This window comes from Aythya ferina (assembly GCF_964211825.1).
Source record: "Aythya ferina genome assembly, chromosome: 1".
NCBI classification, from domain to species: Eukaryota; Metazoa; Chordata; class Aves; order Anseriformes; family Anatidae; genus Aythya; species Aythya ferina.
In genome coordinates this window covers 149,858,379-149,871,380 of record NC_140296.1, presented here as the reverse complement: position 1 = coordinate 149,871,380, position 13,002 = coordinate 149,858,379, and positions in this window count along the sequence as shown.

Here is a 13,002-nt window from a genome sequence, read left to right as displayed (position 1 = left end):
TTTTTCACAAAAACATTTCAAGTACAACAATCTTTCCTTAATAATTAGTTTTCCCTTTAATTAAATTATCCTTATCTGAACCCATGAGTTGTTCTTTCCTTTATTTCTTCCCCTCCTCAGAAGAGAAGGGGAAGTGAGGGAGCGATTGTGGTGGTGTTCACCTGTCTAGCACAGTAAAACCACCACACTGATAAAACCTCTTAATTTATTTTTCAAAAACAAAGTAATTTACATTTCCACCTTCCCAGGTGAGAAGTTGTTCCTCAGCTTCTTGTGTCCTTATCAATGGGACAACGCAAAAAGCAAAGTAACTTTCCAAGACTCATTTTGGAGAATTAGAAAGCAGGTATTCTTTATTAACAGTGCTGGGTATGTGGGGGATAACACCAGGACATCCCTGGCTCCCAGGGGCAGCTCCCAGGCTGCAGACCAACCTCCTGGCCTGGACCCAGCCTGGCAGACATTGCTCCTGTCAGCGTGGAGCAGCCATCTCACCTCAGCACTTCCTCACCACAGGCAGGTGACCTCTGTCAGTGCTGCCATCAGGGGCACCCCGAGACCCTTGCGATGCCACCACAGAGTCGCTGTCACCCTACAGCCTCACAAAAGGTGGCTGGCCATAAGTGCCCTGAGCGTTGCGCCTGAGTCCAGTCCGGCTGTTGGTACTCAAGAGCTCGAGGTCCCATTGCTGGAAGGCGAGAGGCGGAGGCGTTGCAGGAAGCACACGCGAAGCCCTTTTTGTTGCACACATCCATCAAAGTCCTTCGGTAATGTTATCAAATGTATATGCGTATATGTACCTCATCTGTCCTAAGTGTATTCTTGTGAAGCATAACCTATCACCAGCATATTTGCCATTCTAACAGCAATGTTTGTAATCCATACTAAGAATATTTACTGCTACAGTACTGTAGACACCTTGGTTGAACCTATCAAGCTAATGTATAGTTGCTGATAGAATATTTTCTGCCTGGTTCTATCCGTAGTGGTCCTGCTGGTGGCACGCGACGTGTCGAGGTCCAGCCAGCGACATGAGAGGAGGCATCGAGGTCCCCTCACTGACCACCAAGGGAGGTGCTGAGGACCGCAGGCTGCTGAGAAGCGCCTGGCACCAGGACAGAAGACCACAGGGGATGACCATCTCCATGCCAGGGACTCAGCTGCCCAGTGTGCCGCGGGCCCATCGCGGCCATCGTGCGCGTGGTGCTGCCCGCCCAGCGCAATGCCTCATCCCGCCGGCCCCACAGAAGACTGTGGTGCAATGTGGGGCTGGGGCGGCAGCAGCGGCAGAGGAGCCCCTCCAGCTATCGGTCCCGCAGCGTCTTGCCCAGGCGCAGGGAGCGCAGCCCCGCCATGGAACGACAACTTCAGCGAAGCTTTTCATGGCACTCGGGGCAGGATGGGCACGGACTGCCACGGTCCCTAGAGGATGACAACATCGGGGACATGCTCTGGCTGTGAAGGGTCCAGGTGGAGAAACCGGGGTCTGGCGACCACGCAGGCCGTCAGGCCAGGCCCCAAACCTGGGGATGGGCTGGGGGTGGCAGGCACAATTACCCCAGTATTAAATTGACTTTTGCACCCTGCAAAGCCTCTGCCTGCACTTATTCCTGCATCGGTCAGCAGGGGGAGCTGAACGCTGCCCTTTCCCCCTGCCCGCACCTCAATTTGGTTTGGGGATGTCTGCAATGGACAGTCTGAGATGGAGGAATTGCTCCGGTAAAGGTGCCATTCTCAGAGACTCGGAATCACAGAATATTAGGGATTGGAAGGGACCTTGAAAGATCATCTAGTCCTCTTCTTTGATTAACTGTCTGCATCAGTCTTAGAACTTGATGCACCTCAGGCATATCTTCCCCCTTTTCTGCAAGTCTCCATAGGTACACGGCTACCTTACAAGCCTGGGGGGAGAGGGTAGGTATATTAGGCAGCCTCACAATGGAGGCTCTAGCTACTCGTAAAATAAAGAAATCCTAAATTTTCCACAAAGTTTGTTTCTAGGCTGAAAAGGACTTGCTCTGCAGCTGCTGCAGATCACGCCTGTACCAAGCACAGGCATCCGTATTTAAATAAAATGGACCTGCTGCCAGCTGCCGTCCCTACTGTTGGTTCCAAAGAACATGAGTGAGGCTCCTGATTTGAACAAAGAACAGCACTGCAAGCCTAAAGACAGTTTGGGAGGATGTGTAGATTTGGCCAGGGAACATGGGAAAATGTCAAACGAGGGTCCAGAAGGTGTTCAATCCAAGTCTACAATGCACTGCACTTGCTCAAGGTGGCTAAACCAGGTATGAACAGAAAAAATTATTTTTGACTTTTTCAAATTCCTGCATACATGATTTTCCTATTTTAATTTATTCTGATGGTAAGCTGTCTTTTTGCATGCATGCCAGTACATATAAGAAGAAGATTGAGCCTATCCTGGCACACAAATCAAAGCTTTCTTCCAAGCCAAACAAAATAATGATTAAAATTGCACTGTTTGCTTACCCCCCATCACCACTCTTGGTAGGGCGATATATACTGAAACAGCAATCCAGACAAGGTGGCACAAGGCCCATACATTAGGAAAGACACAAACCCAAGAGCAAGAGTTTACATTCAATATCTGCTGCCACCTCTGAGATTATCATTGAATTAATGTTTCTTCTCTTGGACACCCTTCAAAAATTCCTTGCTTCCTACAAGGTATTTTAAAATTTCTGATGAATACCTTACACTGCCATGACCAAAACTGGTAATCTGTCAGGCTGACTGTAACTGTCATAAGGGACACTGCTATCTAGAAGATTTTTCTAACATTAACATCAAGAAAACTACTAACCAGCTCCAGAAATTGGTAATTAACAAAACCTGATGCTCCTCAAACTTGAAGAGATTATATGTTTCAGCAAGCTGTCTCAGAAAGCAATTGTAGCTTCATTCACTACAGCTCAAGAGATTCTTATTGAAACAAGAAACTGTATAGGTCTTACTATCTGTATTCATTCAAATGCTAAAGACTGAGCCATGTTTAAATTATTGTCTTCCTACTGCTACTGTAAAGGTTCCTGCAAGAACCAAGTAGCTTTTATAAAGGACATTTATGCATTCTACAGAAATTGATACCAAGGCATGCCAAAATTTTAGGGGGATCAAGTTGTGTATGCTTGTAGTGCCCATGAAGTTTTGGTTGTTCTTCCAGATATATTTACAGATGTTTATATATAGCTCCTAACCTTTGGATTAAAACATGAATGCAGAGTAACACCACACATTCACATTTAGGTTACATAAAATATACAAGCAATTTTGTCAATTAAACTAGTCCATGGATTTTGTCTTTTATTTTCATGCACTTCCTATGCTGCAATTACCTTTACTTTCTCCAGTCCACACTTTCTTCAGTCCTTTTCCCTGCAAACCTTCCATTTTCCCCATAACCTTTAAAATCACCTATCTCCCTCCTTGAGTCCTGACACACAGTAAGTTCTGCCGTCCCCAAACCAGCTCCAAGCTGCCTGGATGTTGACTGGTCACCAATACAAACATGCTGCTCAGCCAAGCAGCAAATCCATGCTCCCTCTTAGGGGACTGCTGAGCTAAACACTTATTTGGATCTCTCTTGGATCCAGCCTCTGATTACAGTGTCACTGCGCGCTCTGCCCCTTTAGGTAACTCAGCTGAACGGCTGGAATCATACAGAGCACCTCACAGACACACAGCACAATCGCAGACTTCATAAGAGTTGGGCTAAAATATTCCACATGAAAATTAGTCACTGAACTTACTGCAATGCATAAAACAGTGAAAACAACTTTCAAGCTCCTTATATTATTAGGATGACTACTAGAATTGAAAATCTGGTAAAAAACAAAACCAGAACCCTATTGCCACCACTATGTTAAATAAATAAATAAACATATAAACCCTGATCCCTAACTGTTGCCAGATTCTCCTCTGCTCAATACTGTAGCTGAGAATAAACCAGGACTTCTGGGATTCGTACGTAGCTGTTGTTCATAATGTGTTACCAAGGAGCCAAGCTAGGACTGAGACATGACCAGATGAGTTATATCTCCCTCAGCTAGGAGTGACCCATTATATTCTATATCCATAAATTTATTGTAGTTCCAATACTTCTGCTTACCCGATGCTCATTAATAAGAAGCTCCCAAGCAGCATTGAAGATAAGCATGGGCAGATGTTTAGAATAAAAGACCAAGGTGTAGTTGTAATCAAAGCCATAGATTTCAATGTCTGACAGGCTCATTTCGTTGTTTGAAAAAATAGCATCCGGGTTCAGCATGTTACTCATAATTGAAGGAGCTAACTCTGGGAACAGGGGAGAGGGAAAAAAAAAGTTATACCAGCCTTGTAGTTTAAATAAAAAGCAGTAGAAATTTCTAAATATAGCTAAATGAAGATGGAAACTATCAAACTGATTCACGCTAATAATGCCAGCTAACCTTTAGCAATATGACGCTATTGAGAACGCTGTCCCTAATTAGTCTAATTGATTCACATTTTTTATTTGAAGCGTACATTCCTTGAACATTCAGGTTCATTTCGGTATCATGCTTCACAAAGAATTCCAGTATCAGACATTATAAGCGAAGGTGGGCATTTAGTCAGTAAAGACTAATTCAGCAGCTTATCATAGAATCATAGAGTGGCCTGGGTTGAAAAGGACCTTAAAGATCATGTAGTTTCAAGCCCCCTGCTCTGGGCAGGGTTGCCAACCACTAGAGCAGGCTGCCCAGAGCCGCATCCAGCCTGGCCTGGAATGCCTCCAGGGATGGGGCATCCACAACCTCCCTGGGCAACCTGGGCCAGTGCCTCACCACCCCAGTGATAAACTTTCTTGGTGAAAAACTTTTTTTTGGTGAAAAACTGTGTGGAGTGAAAAACTTTCTCCTAATTTCTAACCTAAATCTCCCCTGTCTTGGTTTGAAACCATTCCCCCTTGTCATATCACTATCAACACATGTAAAGAGGCATTGCCCCTCCGGTTTATACACTCCCTTCATTGCGTACTGGAAGGACGCAATGAGGTCTCCCCAGAGCCTTCTCTTCTCCAAACTAAACAAGCCCAGCTCCCTCAACCTTTCTGCATAGGAGAGGTGCTCCAGCCCTCTGATCATCTTAGTGGCCCTCCTCTGGACCAATTCCAAGGGCTCCATGTCCTTCTTGTGCTGGGAGCCCCAAGCCTGCATGCAGGTCTGGTGGTCTCACAAGAGCAGAGATATTCCAGGTGGGGTCTCAAAAGAGCAGAGTAGAGGAGGACAATCACCTCCCTCTCCTTGCTGGCCACCCCTTTTTTAATGCAGCCCAGGACATAGTTGGCCTTCTGGGCTTAAGCGTGCACTGCTGGCTCATGTCCAGCTTCTCGTCCATCAGGACCCCACAGGTCCTTCTCCACAGGGCTGTTCTTAAGTTCTTCTTCGCCCGGTCTATATAAATTCATGGGATTGCCCTAGTCCAAGTGCCACACCTTCCACTTGGCCTTGTTGAACCTCATTAGGTTCTCATGGGCCCACTTTTCCAGCCTGTCCAGGTCCCTCTGGATGGCATCCCTTCTCTCTATCATATTGGCTGTACCGCTCAGCTTGGTGTCATCTGCAAACTGGGGGTGCACTCGATTCCATCATCTACATTGTTGATAAAGACGTTGAAGAGCACCGGTCCCAAGACCGACCCCTGCGGGACACCACTTGTGACCCGCCTCCACCCAGACACAGAACCATTGACCACTGGTCAATTTAATATCAAAAAACCCTTTGCTGTCCTTCCAGTCCCCAGTCCTGTGCCGCCTCCTTCAGTTGTTTGTACAAAGTGAGGCATTGGGCAAGATTTTGAATATTTTTTATTCCTTTTTGGGTTCGCTCCTTCTAAATGGCAGACCATTGTCCCTGTTCTTTGCCTTCTGTCTGTGGAGGCTGCTTCCCTGCCTTAGTTCTCAAGGGTTGTTCTCAAACTCTCTTACAGTTTTGATCAGTAAACTGCCCAGATAGATTGCATTTACTTGGCTAAAGCTGGAGTTTTGGACCTTTACTTTTTCTCTCTCACAAAACATTTAGATGCTATAAGGCACATTTTCCTTTAGAAAGGTGAACATTTTTCACAGTAAATACTCATCTAGAAATTCCATCACTTTTTACAGCAGTGTAACTCTGTTCAAGACCTTTTTGGAAGATGAATGAAAGGGGAGTGTTTTGGGACAAAATTCACAAACTGCAGAAAGGCCAGATTTACAAACAGGTACCCTTTAAATAACTTCCAGCACTTTCAGTTCAGATTTAATACCTGCAGTCCTAAATTTCTTTAGCTAGCATAAAGGCTTCTGAAAACAAGGTATTTTTAAGAGTTCTTTTATTAATTTTGGTGGTTCAAATTAATTGCTGGTATTATATGTCTGTAGTTTACTTGCATCTTAAAATGCATATGAAAATTTAGAGTAATTAGAGTAATTTGAAGTAAAATAAGTAGAGCATTTCATAGGCGGCTTTCCTGTATGCTTGAAAGCAGTCTGAAGTCCTGAGAGGTGTTTATGGATTTTACATTCACGGTTTTCTTGTGCTTCTATTTGAAACTTGACATGCCACACTCCTAAAGTGAGTGGCTTTAAAGCTAAAGAAAGGGTTGAAGGCTCTGTGGAATCACATCCCTAGCGCAAACATCTGGGGACCAGGGCTGGGGACTTTTCTGAGGGCGACAGATAGTAGGTGCAGGTAGTGTTCTCCTCTGCCCTCCCGCTGGGTGACTGGGATGCAGATAGAAGGAGCAGAACAGGAGAGGTAAATGACTGGCTGAGGGGGTGGTGTCTGGACCAGGGGTTTGGGTATTTTGATCTTGGTCCGTCCTTTGAGAGGCCGGGCATGTGGGCTACGGACAGATGCCAACTGGGGCACAAGTGTGTTGAGGAGCAAGCGCTCTGGTCTGATTACCAGGGCTTTAAACTAGGTTTGATGGGGAAAAGGAGGGGAGCTAAAGGTGACAGAGAAGGATTAGGGGAAGTCGTCACTACCATCACTGTTGAAGACAGGGAAAAACTTCTGAGCTCTACCATAGGATTGAGGGCTCCTCAGAGAAGTTAGCATTCCTGATCCCCCAGCCAGCATCTTCTTCTTGCATCCCCCCAGGGGTAACTGCACCTGCTGCTTCCCTAAAGTGCCTGTACACCAGTGCACGGAGCACGGGAAATAAACAGGATGAGCTCGAGATCTGTGTTCGGTCGTGGGGCCACGATTTCGTTGTGATCACTGAGACGTGGTGGGACAGCTCGCATGACTGGAACGCTGTCACTGAGGGCTATGTCCTCTTTTTAGGAAAGAGAGGCTGGGGAAGCGAGGGGACGGGGTTGCCCTTTATGTGAGGGAGCAATTAGAGTGTACCCAGCTCCAGCTGGGGGAGGGTGAATTAAGAGGTGGACGAGCAGTCCAAACAGTTCCTACAATGCGTTGAGGACAATTTTCTGATGCAGGTGGTGGAGGAGCCGACGAGGCAGGGGGTGCTCCTGGACCTCGTTCTTACCAACAGGGATGGGCTTGTTAGGGATGTGAAGGCTGGGGGCAGCTTGGGATGCAGCGACCATGAGAAGGTGGAGTTCCAGATGGAATTAGGCAAAGGAAGTAAGGCTAAAAGCAGGATTGCTACCATGGACTTATATGAAGAGCCAGCTTTGACCTCTTCCAGGACCTGCTTGGGAGTATCTCATGGGATAGGTTGCCAGAAGGCAAGGGTGCTTGTGAGAGCTGGGCTACATTTAAGCAGCACTTCTTCCACGCTCAGGATCAGTACATCCCGAGGAATAGGAAATCAGGGAAGGGGGGCAGGAAACCCGTGTGGATGAGCAAGGAGCTCATCAATAAGATCAAAAGGAAGAGGAAGGTCTATGAAATACAGAAAAAGGGCCTGTCCACTCGGGAGGAGTATAGATGTGTTGTCAGGGCCTCCAGAGACGCAACGAGGAAGGCTAAAGCCCACCTAGAGATGAGGCTTGCAAAAGAGATAAAGGATAATAAGAAGGGTTTTATCAAGTATGTAAACAGCAAGAGGAAGACTAGGAATACAGTGGGTCCCTTGCTGAATGAGGGGGGTGTCCTGGTCACGGAAGATGCTGAGAAGGCAGAGATACTGAATGCTTTCTTTGCTTCAGTCTTTGCTTCAAGGACACTCCGCTGGGACTCCTCGCCCCTGGCAATAGGACAAAGGGTCTGGGAAATGGAGGGCTCCCCCCGGTGGACATGAGAGAGGTTTGGGAGCGTTTGAGTGGGCTCAACACACACAAACCCATGGGTCCCGATGGGATGCATCCGCATGTGCTAAGGGAGCTGACAGACATGATTGCTGAACCACTCTCTATCATCTTTGAAAGGTCCTGGAGAACAGGTGAGGTGCCTGAAGACTGGAGGAAAGCCAGTGTCATTCGGATCTTCAAGAAGGGCAGGAAGAAGGATCCAGGAAACTACGGGACAGTAAGGCTCACCTCTGTCCCTGGAGAATTATTGGAGGAGCTTGTTTGGGAAGCCACGCAGGACCAGGACCGGGGACCAGGACAGAATACTCTGTCCCAGAATTCTCCCCTTTATGGTTAAAAAGTATTCATAATTTCAAAACAAGACATCTTCTGTGGAGGAAGTTCTTTGGTGCACAGCATATCCAAGCCACAGTTGGGATCTCAAGCTCTCATCTCAGTTTGACTGGCTCATAAAGTTGGCAGTATGCATACAGTTGTTAAACAATCATTTCCACACTCTTTAGCCCTGATGTCTAATCTGTGGTGGTTTGCAAAGGAGTTTCTGTGCTTGCAGGGATACGTTAAAGTAGTTTTGTGGCAATGCAATGTAGTTTTGGCTGTTGTCTTGCCCTTTTATGCATCTGTAACCTCCTTCCTTCATCTGGAGAAGCTGTGAAGCTTGACATTACAAATCTCTTACGCAGAATATAAACCCCACAAAGTTCAGGTAGTTGTTCATCTTGGAGGGGGTACGTTTGAATCCAAAACTCATCTTTAGGACAGAAGCAAGGTATTAAGCTCTTTATGTTAACAGGAACGTGAGTCTTTCTGCCTGGAACACAATTCAACAGAGCAGTCAACCATTTCTTTAGCTTTGAAGATGCTGAAATGGACCCTGGGTTGAAAAGAACCGCTTCCCAGCCTGTCTCTAAAGATAGTTGTTTAGTGCTAAATGTGAGTTTTCTTTCTGGTACGTGAACATCCTAGGGTTAAGATTTTCAGTACTCAGTTGCGTACCCCAGACTCTCGTGTTTTGAGAGGGATTGCACTCCCCTTAGCTAATAAGGCAATCCCGGTTTTGTGCCTCCAGGGTCAATGGTGTAAGGCACTTAGAAATCATTGCAGATTGTGGTTGTTGTCAATTGCCACGTAAATTAAGGCCATGCAAGTACCTTCTACTCTTTCGTCTTCCCTTTCATTTGTTGTCTGGTTACTACTCAATATTCCACATTTGGTGAGATGTCCTAAAAAACCATTACATCGTGATGTTAACAACTCTTGTTTTTTCTTTCTCTAGGTCTGCCAGTAGCTGACAAGGTAGAAAGATGACCTTTTCTTTTTCATTCTTGTGAAGTTAAAGACAGTGCCCATTTAAACAGCGACTGAGGCTCTGCGATGGTACAAGTCTATCTTACTCCTTCAAATTCAGTGATGCAGCCGGAGTTTTCAGTAATGAGCTTTCAAGGATTCAACCACTTTCAAGCTTTTGGACAGTGGCAATTATCTGAAAACTTTCCTACAGGTTTATCTTCTTCATTTACATTTGTTTGCTCTCTCCATCTCATTCAAAGCAGTCAGGACTGGTTTGCTTCCCTCTTCTCTGGAAATTTGCACTAGGAACCATTGTTAGAATCAGAATCCCGATCTGAGAGCACGATGAAAAATGTTGCACTCCAACTTGGACACTGGAGAGGAAAACATTCACATATACGTCAGTATTGTACTCAAAAAGCTGCTTAAGGTTTGAGCCAAAAACCACTGCAGTCTTATAAAGACTCTCATCACCTCTGTGGATTTCAGAACAGACCTGTAAGAGTTGAACAAAAAGGGAAACTATTGGGTTATGCTAAATAAGGGGTAAGAAACAGTTGGGATATCTGGGACTTATTTGCCCTTTCTAATAACACAAGAACAAGAAACAATTTGATTAAACTGAGAGCCAGCTTAAAAGGATTTTGACACAGGTGACCCTTAACTTAGGAAAGTACTTAATCTCCATTGACTACAAGATACAGCTGTTAGGGAAAAAAAAGGAGACTATGCATTTCTTTGGATTTAAATAATGGATCTTCTGCAGTCTATCAACGTTAGTTTGTCATTCAGAATGAATAACGTACTCTGGAACATTTCTATTTTGTCCTAGAGTTTGTTGTTCTTAGTTCTGAAGCTGTCTTTCTACATACTAAAGATAACTGCCACTTCTCATATCTTCCCTCTTTCAATCTGCTACTTATTAAGAATATGTAAAACTGCCCCCAAATCTCCTAATACAGACTAAAATCTATGTATTTATTTTTAAAAATGAAAAGAATTTATATATGCTCACAAAAAGTAGTGATTTTATATTGAGTAGACAGTAGTCATTGACATAAAGCTGGTTCTTGGTTGATTATGAGATATTCCAGGACATCAATCCTCTTCTATATCATATTCTGCCTCTGCAAAAAATCGTAATAATAAATATGCAGTATTGTATGGCTTTAAACACAAGACTAGAAGCAGCAAGGAAGAACCTGGGAGTCTACCAGGAAAGTGGATCTGTCCCAGAATATTTTGGGGACCAGCTGAGAATCCATGTAAGTAACTTCACTGAAAACAGAGAAAGTGAAGGAAGTCCTCAAGGTCACCAACACAGAACAACTGTAAAACCCAGCAACACTTACCTGCCATCTTCTGAACTTGAGTCACCGATAATTCACTGAAAGTAGCACCAACAGGGTTTTCCTGTTCTGAGAAGTCACCACCGATGTAACTAGCTCATAGAGTCTCCAAAACTGTTTCACAGAGATGATAGAAAACATGAAGAAAAAGCAGCCTACTTGGGAACATTGAGTTCATTCCACCCTGACTGTAGAAAAGCACCTTAAGTAACCTGAACCTCAAACTCCTCTGCAGTGGCAATTCTTGCCATAACTCCTCATGCTTCCTGCATAGCAAAGGTCAAACGATCCCCACCTGGCAGATTTCACTTCACATGTGTGGAGCCAAGAGACCTTGTGGAATAGGCTCATCTACCTGGCTTCAATGTTTTAGGTTCAATTGCTCCTTATCGCTAATAGAAATCACCTGACAAGGGGCTTAGTGGTTAGAGTTGCCCTAATGAATTAATTACAAAAGGCACATAAGGGTCATATTTCTGCTAGCTAGTCATTCTGTGAGGAAAATTAGTACAGAGCCTGTTAAGATAAATACATGTAAATAAAAGAAATAAATAAAAGAAAAAAGAAAATGACCTAAAAGGCAAACTTGCCGTCATAGATTTTCATGTGTCTAGTCACGACAGATAAAGAATATAGCAATCAGAAAGACTTTTCTTGACATTAATGTTGTTTAAATTTGCTTTTCTGAGATCTCTTCTTTATGCAGGACTTTTCAAAATCTAGCGCCATGACCTCTGACTGCAGTATTTACTTTGGCTGCATATAAACTATCACATATAAATGCCAGAATCCAGATCCTCACTCCCTATTCAGGTCAAGGACCGGGCTGAAAGTTTTGGTTTTAATTTGGTTACATGACTACACTGCTGGTGTCGTGGTTTCCCCCAGCCGGCAGCTAAGCACCACACAGCCGTTTGCTCCCCCTCCCCCCTCCTTCTCTGGGATGGGGGAGAGAATAGGAAAATGAAGCCTGTGGGTTGAGACAGAGGCAGTTTATTAAGACAGGAAAAAAAAATAATAATAATGAGAATAGTACTGCTACTACTAATGTGTGCAGAATAAGTGATGCATAGTGCAATTGCTCACCACCCGCTGACCAAAGCTCAGCCTAACCCCGAGCAGCCGGATCCCCATCCCGGCTAGGCACCCCTATATATTGCTCAGCATGACCCCATACGGTACCGAATGCCCCTTTGGCCAGTTTGGGTCACCTGTCCTGGGTCTGTCCCCTCCCAGCTCCTGCTGCACCCCCAGCCTGCCCACTGGCAGGACAGAGCAAGAAGCTGAGACATCCTTGGCTTGGTGTAAGCACTGCTCTGCAACAATTAAAACATCAGCGTGTTCATCTTAATCCACAACATAGCACCCTACCAGCTCCTAGGAGGAAAATTAACTCTATCCTAGCTGAAACCAGGACAGCTGTTTTCTGGCAGGTCACATGGAGAAGACTGGCTGGCTTGGGGGAGCTTCCGTACACCTGGCTTTTAGGCTGCAGCCAGAGCGTTCCTCTAGATCTGGAAGTTTGAAGATGGCTGAGTGGTTGGAAAGCTGCCTGGCAGAGAAGGACCTGGGAGTGATGGTGGATAGTTGGCTGAATATGAGCCAGCAGTGTGCTCAGGTGGCCAAGAAGGCCAAGAGCATCCTGGCTTGCATTAGAAACAGTGTGGCCAGCAGGGCTAGGGGAGTGATCGTCCCCCTGTACTCCGCTCTGGTGAGGCTGCTCCTCAAGTGCTGTGTTCAGTTTTGGGCCCCTCGCTACAAGAAGGACATCGAGGTGCTTGAGCGGGTGCAGAGAAGGGCGACGAAGCTGGTGAGGGGCCTGGAGAACAAGTCCTACGAGGAGCGGCTGAGGGAGCTGGGCTTGTTCAGCCTGGAGAAGAGGAGGCTCAGGGGTGACCTTATCGCTCTTTTTAGGTACCTCAAGGGAGGCTGTAGCGAGGTGGGGGTTGGCCTGTTCTCCCACGTGCCTGGTGACAGGACGAGGGGGAATGGGCTTACGTTGCGCCAGGGGAGGTTTAGGTTAGATGTTAGGAAGAACTTCTTCACTGAAAGGGTTGTGAGGCACAGGAATGGGCTGCCCAGGGACATGGGCATAGCTATGAGTGAATAGAGATAGAGGATGTA